The sequence below is a fragment of the Orcinus orca genome, unplaced genomic scaffold (genome assembly GCF_937001465.1).
Source record: "Orcinus orca unplaced genomic scaffold, mOrcOrc1.1 scaffold_90, whole genome shotgun sequence".
In the NCBI taxonomy this organism is placed as follows: domain Eukaryota; kingdom Metazoa; phylum Chordata; class Mammalia; order Artiodactyla; family Delphinidae; genus Orcinus; species Orcinus orca.
This window is the reverse complement of record NW_026043763.1, coordinates 708,774-723,457: the sequence shown is the minus strand read 5'-3', so window position 1 is coordinate 723,457 and position 14,684 is coordinate 708,774. Positions and strand designations below refer to the sequence as shown.

The 14,684-nt window shown below is 43.8% G+C and overlaps 1 long non-coding RNA gene across 3 annotated transcripts in view; it reads left to right on the top strand.

Moving 5' to 3' along the window:
- Positions 1 to 14,684, top strand: part of LOC125963191 (uncharacterized) — a 381,142-nt gene that overhangs the window by 159,263 nt on the left and 207,195 nt on the right. The gene's annotated exons all lie outside the window — the stretch shown is intronic.

The following is a 14,684-nucleotide window of genomic DNA, read 5'->3' as shown; positions in this document are numbered from 1 at the left end:
ATGCGTTTTTTTCTGAATATATTCAGGAAAAAACGCATACGCCCTTTTTGGCCAAGTGCATCATTGTGCACGTTCTGCCTCTTTTCCTATGCTTTAAATGCAATTCCAGGCTACCTCCTGAAATCGGTTTCCTGCAATTCTGCCCCACTTTCAAGTCCTCTTGGCAGCCTTACTTCAGTAGATTTTTGGACGATAGCTGTCATTTATAACTCTGCAGGTTTGTGAATTACAGTGCCCCTGAGCTCCTTTCTTCAACTCGCTTTCTTGTGAGCTGGCCGCAACACTGCAGGATTGCTTCAGGCCCTAATCTGGTTCCGGCATGGCACGCTGAGCCTTTGGTTAATTCCTCTTCCTGGTGGGAAATGAGAGTTAAATTTTCCCGTCCAGACACCTCCAGCTAGTCTCTCATTGGTTCTCCCTATTCCTGTTCATCTTCCGCAGAAATTGCAAACTGGGCCAAACAGGAGGTTAAAGGCACTGACTCTCCAAGTCGGGAGAGTGTTAGTAAAGCATCTGGAATGTTGCCCCCGAGTACCAGGGGAGGAAAACTGAGACATATTTGAACATGTCTCTTGATCACACGGTTGATCATACTCTGGGTTCCACATGCATGTTTTAGCTGAAGGAAGAATCCCTTAAACCTGGAGAGTTGAGACCCGTGGAATGGGTACCATGCAATATGACTTCAAAGGGTCTTCATTTGCTCACCGAACCTCTACAATCCTATCACTGCTGCGTTTATGCCCCTGTACACATGCTTGATTCTCTTTCAGAGGCATAGCAATCCATTGGTTTTAAGATACTTTCTAGTCAGGTACATTCTTAGGCGTTTAATATGGGGTGTTGAGTCCATTTCGTTGAGCAAGGAGTAGCTCTTGTCTATTACATATTTGGCTTAAGGAACTTTATCTGTGCTCATTTCAATCTCTGGTTTTATGCAGCACCCCAACTCACCTTTCCCCTTAAACAAGCATAAGTTGGTTTTCTACATTTGAGACCCTGTTCTGTTTTGTAATCCAGTTCCTGTGTAGCCAAGTTTACATTCCGTGTATTAGTGATATCTTATGATGTTTCTTTTTCTGTGTGACTTATTTCAGTTAGAATCATCATACCTGAAACCACTCATTATGCTGCGATGTGCCTGATGACATAGATTTCATTGCTGAGTGATATTGCATTGTACGTAAGTACCACAACTTCTTTATCCATTTTTCGCTTCATGCGATATTGAACTTGTACCGTAAACGAGGTTCTTGTAAACAGAGCCGTCCCAAACATTGGGGTGGTTGTGTCTTTTTGATTTTAATTTCCCTAAGCTGTAGGACCACAAGTGGAAGTGCCCTAGGCTCTGTTGCTTTGTTTCTTAGATGTTTCAGGAAACACCATACACTTCTCCCAAGCGGCTGTTGGCAATTTACATCCCGCCCATCAGCATAACAAGGCTCCCAGTTCTCCATGGCCTGTCCTGCCTTTCTGGATTTTACACTTTTTTCAGATGGCCCTTTTTACCGGGGGGAAGTGAGACTTCATTGTAGTGCAGATTTCCTTTGCAAGCTTGCTTGGTTGGCCAAAAAGTTCGTATGCGTTTTTTCCTGAATATATTCAGGAAAAAACGCATACGCCCTTTTTGGCCAAGTGCATCATTGTCGACATTCTGCCTCTTATCCTATGCTTTAAATGCAATTCCAGTCTACCTCTTGAAATCGGTTTCCTGCAATTCTGCCCCGCTTTCAAGTCCTCTTGGCAGCCTTACTTCAGTATATTTTTGGACGATAGCTGTCATTTATAACTCTGCAGGTTTGTGAATTACAGTGCCCCTGAGCTCCTTTCTTCAACTCGCTTTCTTGTGAGCTGGCCGCAACACTGCAGGATTGCTTCAGGCCCTAATGTGGTTCCGGCACGGCACGCTGAGCCTTTGGTTAATTCCTCTTCCTGGTGGGAAATGAGAGTTAACTTTGCCCGTCCAGACACCTCCAGCTAGTCTCTCATTGGTCCTCCCTATTCCTGTTCATCTTCCGCAGAAATTGCAAACTGGGCCAAACAGGAGGTTAAAGGCACTGACTCTCCAAGTCGGGAGAGTGTTAGTAAAGCATCTGGAAGGTTGCACCCGAGTACCAGGGGACGAGAACTGAGACATATTTGAACACGTCTCCCGATCACATTGTTGATCATACTCTGGGTTCCACATGCATGATTTAGCTGAAGGAAGAATCCCTTAAAACTGGAGAGTTGAGACCCGTGGAATGGGTACCATGCAATATGACTTCAAAGGGTCTTCATTTGCTCACCGAACCTGTCCAATCCTATCACTGCTGGGTTTATGCCCCTGTACACATGCTTGATTCTCTTTCGGAGACATAGCAATCCCTAGCTTTTAATATACTTACTAGTCAGGTACATTCTTAGGCGTTTAATATGGAGTGTTGAGTCCATTTCGTTGAGCAAGGAGTAGCTCTTGTCTATTCCATATTTGGCTTAAGGAACTTTATCTGTGCTCATTTCAATCTCTGGTTTTATGCAGCACCCCAACTCACCTTTCCCCTTAAGCAAGCATAAGATGGTTTTCTAAATTTGAGACCCTGTTCTGTTTTGTAATTCAGTTTCTGTGTAGCCAACTTTACATTCCATGTATTAGTGATATCTTATGATGTTTCTTTTTCTTGTGACTTATTTCAGTTAGAATCATCATACCTGAATCCACTCATTATGCTGCTACAGGCCTGATGACATAGATTTCATTGCTGAGTGATATTGCATTGTACGTAAGTACCAAAACTTCTTTATCCATTTTTCACTTTCTGCGATATTGAACTTGTCCCGTAAACGAGGTTCTTGTAAACAGAGCCGTCCCAAACATTGGGGTGGCTGTGTCTTTGATTTTAATTTCCCTAAGCTGTAGGACCATAAGTGGAAGTGCCCTAGGCTCTGTTGCTTTTTTTCTTAGATGTTTCAGGAAACACCATACGCTTCTCCCAAGCGGCTGTTGGCAATTTACATCCCGCCCATCAGCATAACAAGGCTCCCAGTTCTCCATGGCCTGTCCTGCCTTTCTGGGTTTTACACTTTTTTCAGATGGCCCTTTTTACCGGGGGGAAGTGAGACTTCATTGTAGTGCAGATTTCCTTTGCAAGCTTGATTGGTTGGCCAAAAAGGGCGTATGCGTTTTTTCCTGAATATATTCAGGAAAAAACGCATACGCCCTTTTTGGCCAAGTGCATCATTGTCGATGTTCTGCCTCTTTTCCTATGCTTTAAATGAAATTCCACTCTACCTCCTGAAATCGGTTTCCTGCAATTCTGCCCCGCTTTCAAGTCCTCTTGGCAGCCTTACTTCAGTATATTTTTGGACGATAGCTGTCATTTATAACTCTGCAGGTTTGTGAATTACAGTGCCCTTGAGCTCCTTTCTTCAACTCGCTTTCTTGTGAGCTGGCCGCAACACCGCAGGATTGCTTCGTGCCCTAATCTGGTTCCGGCACGGCACGCTGAGCCTTTGGTTAATTCCTCTTCCTGGTGGGAAATGAGAGTTAAATTTGCCCGTCCAGACACCTCCAGCTAGTCTCTCATTGGTTCTCCCTATTCCTGTTCATCTTCCACAGAAATTGCAAACTGGGCCAAACAGGAGGTTAAAGGCACTGTCTCTCCATGTCGGGAGAGTGTTAGTAAAGCGTCTGGAATGTTGCACCCGAGTACCAGGGGACGAGAACTGAGACATATTGGAACAAGTCTCCCGATCACACGGTTGATCATACTCTGGGTTCCACATGCCTGATTTAGCTGAAGGAAGAATCCCTTAAACCTGGAGAGTTGAGACCCGTGGAATGGGTACCATGCAATATGACTTCAAAGGGTCTTCATTTGCTCACCGAACCTCTCCAATCCTATCACTGCTGCGTTTATGCAACTGTACACACGCTTGATTCTCTTTCGGAGACATAGCGATCCATAGGTTTTAAGATACTTACTAGTCAGGTACATTCTTAGGCGTTTAATATGGGGTGTTGAGTCCATTTCGTTGAGCAAGGAGTAGCTCTTCTCTGTTACATATTTGGCTTAAGGAACTTTATCTGTGCTCATTTCAATCTCTGGTTTTATGCAGCACCCCAACTCACCTTTCCCCTTAAGCAAGCATAAGTTGGTTTTCTTCATTTGAGACCCTGTTCTGTTTTGTAATTCAGTTTCTGTGTAGCCAAGTTTACATTCCATGTATTAGTGATATCTTATGATGTTTCTTTTTCTGTGTGACTTATTTCAGTTAGAATCGTCATACCTGAATCCACTCACTATGCTCCTACGGGCCTGATGACATAGATTTCATTGCTGAGTGATATTGCATTGTACGTAAGTACCACAACTTCTTTATCCATTTTTCACTTTCTGCGATATTGAACTTGTACCATAAACAAGGTTCTTGTAAACAGAGCCGTCCCAAACTTTGGGGTGGCTGTGTCTTTTTGATTTTAATTTCCCTAAGCTATAGGACCATAAGTGGAAGTGCCCTAGGCTCCGTTGCTTTGTTTTTTAGATGTTTCAGGAAACACCATACACTTCTCCCCAGTGGCTGTTGGCAATTTACATCCTGCCCATCAGCATAACAAGGCTCCCAGTTCTCCATGGACTGTCCTGCCTTTCTGGATTTTACACTTTTTTCAGATGGCCCTTCTGACCGGGGGAAGTGAGACTTCATTGTAGTGCAGATTTCTTTTGCAAGCTTGCTTGGTTGGCCAAAAATGGTGTATGCGTTTTTTCCTGAATATATTCAGGAAAAAACGCATACGACATTTTTGGCCAAGTGCATCATTTTGGACGTTCTTCCTCTTTTCCTATGCTTTAAATGCAATTCCAGTCTACCTCGGGAAATTGGTTTCCTGCAATTCTGCCCCGCTTTCAAGTCCTCTTGGCAGCCTTACTGCACTATATTTTTGGACGATAGCTGTCATTTATAACTCTGCAGGTTTGTGAATTACAGTGCCCCTGAGCTCCTTTCTTCAACTCTCTTTCTTGTGAGCTGCCCGCAACACCGCAGGATTGCTTCAGGCCCTAATGTGGTTCTGGCACGGCACGCTGAGCCTTTGGTTAATTCCTCTTCCTGGTGGGAAATGAGAGTTAAATTTGCCCGTCCAGACACCTCCAGCTAGTCTCTCATTGGTCCTCCCTATTCCTGTTCATCTTCCGCAGAAATTGCAAACTGGGCCAAACAGGAGGTTAAAGGCACTGACTCTCCAAGTCGGGAGATTGTTAGTAAAGCGTCTGGAATGTTGCACCCGAGTACCAGGGGACGAAAACTGAGACATATTTGAACACGTCTCCCGATCACACGGTGGATCATACTCTGGGTTCCACATGCATGTTTCAGCTGAAGGAAGAATCCCTTAAACCTTGAGAGTTGAGACTCGTGGAATGGGTACCATGCAATATGACTTCAAAGGGTCTTCATTTGCTCACCGAACTTCTCCAATCCTATCACTGCTGCGTTTATGCCCCTGTACACACGCTTGATTCTCTTTCGGAGGCATAGCAATCCATAGGTTTTAAGATACTTACTAATCAGGTACATTCTTAGGCGTTTAATATGGGGTGTTGAGTCCATTTCGTTGAGCAAGGAGTTGCTCTTGTCTATTACATATTTGGCTTAAGGAATTTTATCTGTGCTCATTTCAATCTCTGGTTTTACGCAGCACCCCAACTCACATTTCCCCTTAAGCAAGCATAAGTTGGTTTTCTAAATTTGAGACCCTGTTCTCTTTTGTAATCTAGTTCCTGTGTAGTCAAGTTTACATTCCGTGTATTAGTGATATCTTATGATATTTCTTTTTCTGTGTGAATTATTTCAGTTAGAATCATCATACCTGAATCCACTCATTATGCTGCCATGGGCCTGATGACATAGATTTCATTGCTGAGTGATATTGCATTGTACGTAAGTACCAAAACTTCTTTATCCATTTTTCACTTTCTGCAAAATTGAACTTGTACCGTAAATGAGGTTCTTGTAAACAGAGCCGTCCCAAATTTTGGGGTGGCTGTGTCTTTTTGATTTTAATTTCCCTAAGCTATAGGACCATAAGTGGAAGTGCTCTAGGCTCTGTTGCTTTGTTTTTTAGATGTTTCAGGAAACACCATACACTTCTCCCGAGTGGCTGTTGGCAATTTACATCCCGCCCATCAGCATAACAAGGCTCCCAGTACTCCATGGCCTGTCCTGCCTTTCTGGATTTTACACTTTTTTCAGATGGCCCTTTTGACCAGGGGGAAGTGAGACTTCATTTCAGTGCAGATTTCCTTTGCAAGCTTGCTTGGTTGGCCAAAAAGGGCGTATGTGTTTTTTCCTGAATATAATCAGGAAAAAATGCATACGCCCTTTTTGGCCAAGTGCATCATTGTCGACGTTCTGCCTCTTTTCCTATGCTTTAAGTGCAATTCCAGTCTACCTCCTGAAATCGGTTTCCTGCAATTCTACCCCACTTTCAAGTCCTCTTGGCAGCCTTACTTCAGTATATTTTTGGACGATAGCTGTCATTTATAACTCTGCAGGTTTGTGAATTACAGTGCCCCTGAGCTCCTTTCTTCAACTCGCTTTCTTGTGAGCTGGCCGCAACACCGCAGGATTGCTTCAGGCCCTAATCTGGTTCCGGCACGGCACGCTGAGCCTTTGCTTAATTCCTCTTCCTGGTGGGAAATGAGAGATAAATTTGCTCGTCCAGACACCTCCAGCTAGTCTCTCATTGGTTCTCCCTATTCCTGTTCATCTTCCGCGGAATTTGCAAACTGGGCCAAACAGGAGGTTAAAGGCACTGACTCTCCATGTCGGGAGAGTGTTAGTAAAGCATCTGGAATGTTGCACCCGAGTACCAGGGGACGAGAACTGAGACATATTGGAACACGTCTCCCGATCACACGGTTGATCATACTCTGGGTTCCACATGCATGTTTTAGCTGAAGGAAGAATCCCTTAAACCTGGAGAGTTGAGACCCGTGGAATGGGTACCATGCAATATGACTTCAAACGGTCTTCATTTGCTCACCGAACCTCTCCAATCCTATCACTGCTGCGTTTATGCCCCTGTACACACACTTGATTCTCTTTCGGAGACATAGCAATCCATAGCTTTTAAGATACTTACTAGTCAGGTACATACTTAGGCGTCTAATATGGGGTGTTGAGTCCATTTCGTTGAGCAAGGAGTAGCTCTTGTCTATTACATATTTGGCTTAAGGAACTTTATCTGTGCTCATTTCAATCTCTGGTTTTATGCAGCACCCCAACTCACCTTTCCCCTTAAGCAAGCATAAGTTGGTTTTCTAAATTTGAGACTCTGTTCTGTTTTGTAATCCAGTTCCTGTGTAGCCAAGTTTACATTCCGTGTATTAGTGATATCTTATGATGTTTCTTATTCTGTGTGACTTATTTCAGTTAGAATCATCATACCTGAATCCACTCTATGCTGCTACGGGCCTGATGACATAGATTTCATTGTTGAGTGATATTGCATTGTACGTAAGTACCACAACTTCTTTATCCATTTTTCACTTTCTGTGATATTGAACTTGTACCGTAAACGAGGTTCTTGTAAACAGAGCCGTCCCAAACATTGGGGTGGCTGTGTCTTTTTGATTTTAATATCCCTAAGCTACAGGACCATAACTGGAAGTGCCCTAGGCTCTGTTGCTTTGTTTTATATGTTCCAGGAAACACCATACACTTCTCCCGAGTGGCTGTTGGCAATTTACATCCCGCCCATCAGCATAACAAGGCTCCCAGTTCTCCAAGGCCTGTCCTGCCTTTCTGGATTTTACACTTTTTCCAGATGGCCCTTTTGACCGGGGGGAAGTGAGACTTCATTGTAGTGCAGATTTCCTTTGTAAGCTTGCTTGGTTGGCCAAAAAGGGCGTTTGCTTTTTTTCCTGAATATATTCAGGAAAAAAACCATACGCCCTTTTCGGCCAAGTGCATCATTGTCAACGTTCTGCCTCTTTTCCTGTGCTTTAAATGCAAATCCAGTCTACCTCCTGAAATCGGTTTCCTACAATTCTGCCCCGCTTTCAAGTCCTCTTGGCAGCGTTACTTCAGTATATTTTTGGACGATAGCTGTCATTTATAACTTGCAGGTTTGTGAATTACAGTGCATCTGAGCTCCTTTCTTCAACTCGCTTTCTTGTGAGCTGGCCGCAACACCGCAGGATTGCTTCAGGCCCTAATCTGGTTCCGGCACGGCACACTGAGCCTTTGGTTAATTCCTCTTCCTGGTCGGAAATGACAGTTAAATTTGCCCGTTCAGACACCTCCAGCTAGTCTCTCATTGGTTCTCCCTATTCCTGTTCATCTTCCGCAGAAATTGCAAATAGGGCTAAACAGGCGGTTAAAGGCACTGACTCTCCAAGTCAGGAGAGTGTTAGTAAAGCATCTGGAATATTGCACCCGAGTACCAGGTGATGAAAACTGCGACATATTAGAACACATCTCCCGATCACACGGTTGATCATACTCTGGGTATCCACATGCATGATTTAGCTGAAGGAAGAATCCCTTAAACCTGGAGAGTTGAGACCCTTGGAATGGTACCATGCAATATGACATCAAAGGGTCTTCATTTGCTCACCGAACCTCTACAATCCTATCACTGCTGGGTTTGTGCCCCTGTACACACGCTTGATTCTCTTTCGGAGACATAGCAATCCATAGCTTTTAAGATACTTACTAGTCAGGTACATTCTTAGACGTTTAATATGAGGTGTTGAGTCCATTTCGTTGAGCAAGGAGTAGCTCTTGTCTATTACATATTTGGCTTAAGGAACTTTATCTGTGCTCATTTCAATCTCTGGTTTTATGCAGCACCTCAACTCAACATTCCCCTTAAGCAACCATAAGTTGGTTTTCTAAATTTGAGACCCTGTTCTGTTTTGTAATCCAGTTCCTGTGTAGCCAAGTTTACATTCCGTGTATTAGTGATATCTTATGATGTTTCTTTTTCTGTGTGACTTATTTCAGTTAGAATCATCATACCTGAATCCACTCATTATGCTGCTACGGGCCTGATGACATAGATTTCATTGCTGAGTGATATTGCATTCTACGTAAGTACCACAACTTCTTTATCCATTTTTCAATTTCTGTGATACTGAACTTGTACCGTAAACGAGGTTCTTGTAAACAGAGCCGTCCCAAACATTGGGGTGGCTGTGTCTTTTTGATTTTAATTTCCCTAAGCTATAGGACCATAAGTGGAAGTGCCCTAGGCTCTGTTGCTTTGTTTATTAGATGTTTCAGGAAACACCATACACTTCTCCCGAGTGGCTGTTGGCAATTTACATCCCGCCCAACAGCATAACAAGGCTCCCAGTTCTCCATGGCCTGTCCTGCCTTTCTGGATTTTACACATTTTTCAGATGGCCCTTTTGTCCCGGGGGAAGTGAGACTTCATTGTAGTGCAGATTTCCTTTGCAAGCTTGCTTGGTTGGCCAAAAAGGGCGTATGCGTTTTTTTCTGAATATATTCAGGAAAAAACGCATACGCCCTTTTTGGCCAAGTGCATCATTGTGCACGTTCTGCCTCTTTTCCTATGCTTTAAATGCAATTCCAGGCTACCTCCTGAAATCGGTTTCCTGCAATTCTGCCCTGCTTTCAAGTCCTCTTGGCAGCCTTACTTCAGTAGATTTTTGGACGATAGCTGTCATTTATAACTCTGCAGGTTTGTGAATTACAGTGCCCCTGAGCTCCTTTCTTCAACTCGCTTTCTTGTGAGCTGGCCGCAACACTGCAGGATTGCTTCAGGCCCTAATCTGGTCCGGGATTGCATGCTGAGCCTTTGGTTAATTCTTCTTCCTGGTGGGAAATGAGAGTTAAATTTGCCCGTCCAGACACCTCCAGCTAGTCTCTCATTGGTTCTCCCTATTCCTGTTCATCTTCCGCAGAAATTGCAAACTGGGCCAAACAGGAGGTTAAAGGCACTGACTCTCCAAGTCGGGAGAGTGTTAGTAAAGCATCTGGAATGTTGCCCCCGAGTACCAGGGGAGGAAAACTGAGACATATTTGAACATGTCTCTTGATCACACGGTTGATCATACTCTGGGTTCCACATGCATGTTTTAGCTGAAGGAAGAATCCCTTAAACCTGGAGAGTTGAGACCCGTGGAATGGGTACCATGCAATATGACTTCAAAGGGTCTTCATTTGCTCACCGAACCTCTACAATCCTATCACTGCTGCGTTTATGCCCCTGTACACATGCTTGATTCTCTTTCAGAGGCATAGCAATCCATTGGTTTTAAGATACTTTCTAGTCAGGTACATTCTTAGGCGTTTAATATGGGGTGTTGAGTCCATTTCGTTGAGCAAGGAGTAGCTCTTGTCTATTACATATTTGGCTTAAGGAACTTTATCTGTGCTCATTTCAATCTCTGGTTTTATGCAGCACCCCAACTCACCTTTCCCCTTAAACAAGCATAAGTTGGTTTTCTACATTTGAGACCCTGTTCTGTTTTGTAATCCAGTTCCTGTGTAGCCAAGTTTACATTCCGTGTATTAGTGATATCTTATGATGTTTCTTTTTCTGTGTGACTTATTTCAGTTAGAATCATCATACCTGAAACCACTCATTATGCTGCGATGTGCCTGATGACATAGATTTCATTGCTGAGTGATATTGCATTGTACGTAAGTACCACAACTTCTTTATCCATTTTTCGCTTCATGCGATATTGAACTTGTACCGTAAACGAGGTTCTTGTAAACAGAGCCGTCCCAAACATTGGGGTGGTTGTGTCTTTTTGATTTTAATTTCCCTAAGCTGTAGGACCACAAGTGGAAGTGCCCTAGGCTCTGTTGCTTTGTTTCTTAGATGTTTCAGGAAACACCATACACTTCTCCCAAGCGGCTGTTGGCAATTTACATCCCGCCCATCAGCATAACAAGGCTCCCAGTTCTCCATGGCCTGTCCTGCCTTTCTGGATTTTACACTTTTTTCAGATGGCCCTTTTTACCGGGGGGAAGTGAGACTTCATTGTAGTGCAGATTTCCTTTGCAAGCTTGCTTGGTTGGCCAAAAAGGTCGTATGCGTTTTTTCCTGAATATATTCAGGAAAAAACGCATACGCCCTTTTTGGCCAAGTGCATCATTGTCGACATTCTGCCTCTTATCCTATGCTTTAAATGCAATTCCAGTCTACCTCTTGAAATCGGTTTCCTGCAATTCTGCCCCGCTTTCAAGTCCTCTTGGCAGCCTTACTTCAGTATATTTTTGGACGATAGCTGTCATTTATAACTCTGCAGGTTTGTGAATTACAGTGCCCCTGAGCTCCTTTCTTCAACTCGCTTTCTTGTGAGCTGGCCGCAACACTGCAGGATTGCTTCAGGCCCTAATGTGGTTCCGGCACGGCACGCTGAGCCTTTGGTTAATTCCTCTTCCTGGTGGGAAATGAGAGTTAACTTTGCCCGTCCAGACACCTCCAGCTAGTCTCTCATTGGTCCTCCCTATTCCTGTTCATCTTCCGCAGAAATTGCAAACTGGGCCAAACAGGAGGTTAAAGGCACTGACTCTCCAAGTCGGGACAGTGTTAGTAAAGCATCTGGAAGGTTGCACCCGAGTACCAGGGGACGAGAACTGAGACATATTTGAACACGTCTCCCGATCACATTGTTGATCATACTCTGGGTTCCACATGCATGATTTAGCTGAAGGAAGAATCCCTTAAAACTGGAGAGTTGAGACCCGTGGAATGGGTACCATGCAATATGACTTCAAAGGGTCTTCATTTGCTCACCGAACCTGTCCAATCCTATCACTGCTGGGTTTATGCCCCTGTACACATGCTTGATTCTCTTTCGGAGACATAGCAATCCCTAGCTTTTAATATACTTACTAGTCAGGTACATTCTTAGGCGTTTAATATGGGGTGTTGAGTCCATTTCGTTGAGCAAGGAGTAGCTCTTGTCTATTCCATATTTGGCTTAAGGAACTTTATCTGTGCTCATTTCAATCTCTGGTTTTATGCAGCACCCCAACTCACCTTTCCCCTTAAGCAAGCATAAGATGGTTTTCTAAATTTGAGACCCTGTTCTGTTTTGTAATTCAGTTTCTGTGTAGCCAACTTTACATTCCATGTATTAGTAATATCTTATGATGTTTCTTTTTCTTGTGACTTATTTCAGTTAGAATCATCATACCTGAATCCACTCATTATGCTGCTACAGGCCTGATGACATAGATTTCATTGCTGAGTGATATTGCATTGTACGTAAGTACCAAAACTTCTTTATCAATTTTTCACTTTCTGCGATATTGAACTTGTCCCGTAAACGAGGTTCTTGTAAACAGAGCCGTCCCAAACATTGGGGTGGCTGTGTCTTTGATTTTAATTTCCCTAAGCTGTAGGACCATAAGTGGAAGTGCCCTAGGCTCTGTTGCTTTTTTTCTTAGATGTTTCAGGAAACACCATACGCTTCTCCCAAGCGGCTGTTGGCAATTTACATCCCGCCCATCAGCATAACAAGGCTCCCAGTTCTCCATGGCCTGTCCTGCCTTTCTGGGTTTTACACTTTTTTCAGATGGCCCTTTTTACCGGGGGGAAGTGAGACTACATTGTAGTGCAGATTTCCTTTGCAAGCTTGATTGGTTGGCCAAAAAGGGCGTATGCGTTTTTTCCTGAATATATTCAGGAAAAAACGCATACGCCCTTTTTGGCCAAGTGCATCATTGTCGATGTTCTGCCTCTTTTCCTATGCTTTAAATGAAATTCCACTCTACCTCCTGAAATCGGTTTCCTGCAATTCTGCCCCGCTTTCAAGTCCTCTTGGCAGCCTTACTTCAGTATATTTTTGGACGATAGCTGTCATTTATAACTCTGCAGGTTTGTGAATTACAGTGCCCTTGAGCTCCTTTCTTCAACTCGCTTTCTTGTGAGCTGGCCGCAACACCGCAGGATTGCTTCATGCCCTAATCTGGTTCCGGCACGGCACGTTGAGCCTTTGGTTAATTCCTCTTCCTGGTGGGAAATGAGAGTTAAATTTGCCCGTCCAGACACCTCCAGCTAGTCTCTCATTGGTTCTCCCTATTCCTGTTCATCTTCCACAGAAATTGCAAACTGGGCCAAACAGGAGGTTAAAGGCACTGACTCTCCAAGTCGGGAGAGTGTTAGTAAAGCGTCTGGAATGTTGCACCCGAGTACCAGGGGACGAGAACTGAGACATATTGGAACAAGTCTCCCGATCACACGGTTGATCATACTCTGGGTTCCACATGCCTGATTTAGCTGAAGGAAGAATCCCTTAAACCTGGAGAGTTGAGACCCGTGGAATGGGTACCATGCAATATGACTTCAAAGGGTCTTCATTTGCTCACCGAACCTCTCCAATCCTATCACTGCTGCGTTTATGCAACTGTACACACGCTTGATTCTCTTTCGGAGACATAGCAATCCATAGGGATTAAGATACTTACTAGTCAGGTACATTCTTAGGCGTTTAATATGGGGTGTTGAGTCCATTTCGTTGAGCAAGGAGTAGCTCTTCTCTGTTACATATTTGGCTTAAGGAACTTTATCTGTGCTCATTTCAATCTCTGGTTTTATGCAGCACCCCAACTCACCTTTCCCCTTAAGCAAGCATAAGTTGGTTTTCTTCATTTGAGACCCTGTTCTGTTTTGTAATTCAGTTTCTGTGTAGCCAAGTTTACATTCCATGTATTAGTGATATCTTATGATGTTTCTTTTTCTGTGTGACTTATTTCAGTTAGAATCGTCATACCTGAATCCACTCACTATGCTCCTACGGGCCTGATGACATAGATTTCATTGCTGAGTGATATTGCATTGTACGTAAGTACCACAACTTCTTTATCCATTTTTCACTTTCTGCGATATTGAACTTGTACCATAAACAAGGTTCTTGTAAACAGAGCCGTCCCAAACTTTGGGGTGGCTGTGTCTTTTTGATTTTAATTTCCCTAAGCTATAGGACCATAAGTGGAAGTGCCCTAGGCTCCGTTGCTTTGTTTTTCAGATGTTTCAGGAAACACCATACACTTCTCCCCAGTGGCTGTTGGCAATTTACATCCTGCCCATCAGCATAACAAGGCTCCCAGTTCTCCATGGACTGTCCTGCCTTTCTGGATTTTACACTTTTTTCAGATGGCCCTTCTGACCGGGGGAAGTGAGACTTCATTGTAGTGCAGATTTCTTTTGCAAGCTTGCTTGGTTGGCCAAAAATGGTGTATGCGTTTTTTCCTGAATATATTCAGGAAAAAACGCATACGACATTTTTGGCCAAGTGCATCATTTTGGACGTTCTTCCTCTTTTCCTATGCTTTAAATGCAATTCCAGTCTACCTCGGGAAATTGGTTTCCTGCAATTCTGCCCCGCTTTCAAGTCCTCTTGGCAGCCTTACTTCACTATATTTTTGGACGATAGCTGTCATTTATAACTCTGCAGGTTTGTGAATTACAGTGCCCCTGAGCTCCTTTCTTCAACTCTCTTTCTTGTGAGCTGCCCGCAACACCGCAGGATTGCTTCAGGCCCTAATGTGGTTCTGGCACGGCACGCTGAGCCTTTGGTTAATTCCTCTTCCTGGTGGGAAATGAGAGTTAAATTTGCCCGTCCAGACACCTCCAGCTAGTCTCTCATTGGTCCTCCCTATTCCTGTTCATCTTCCGCAGAAATTGCAAACTGGGCCAAACAGGAGGTTAAAGGCAC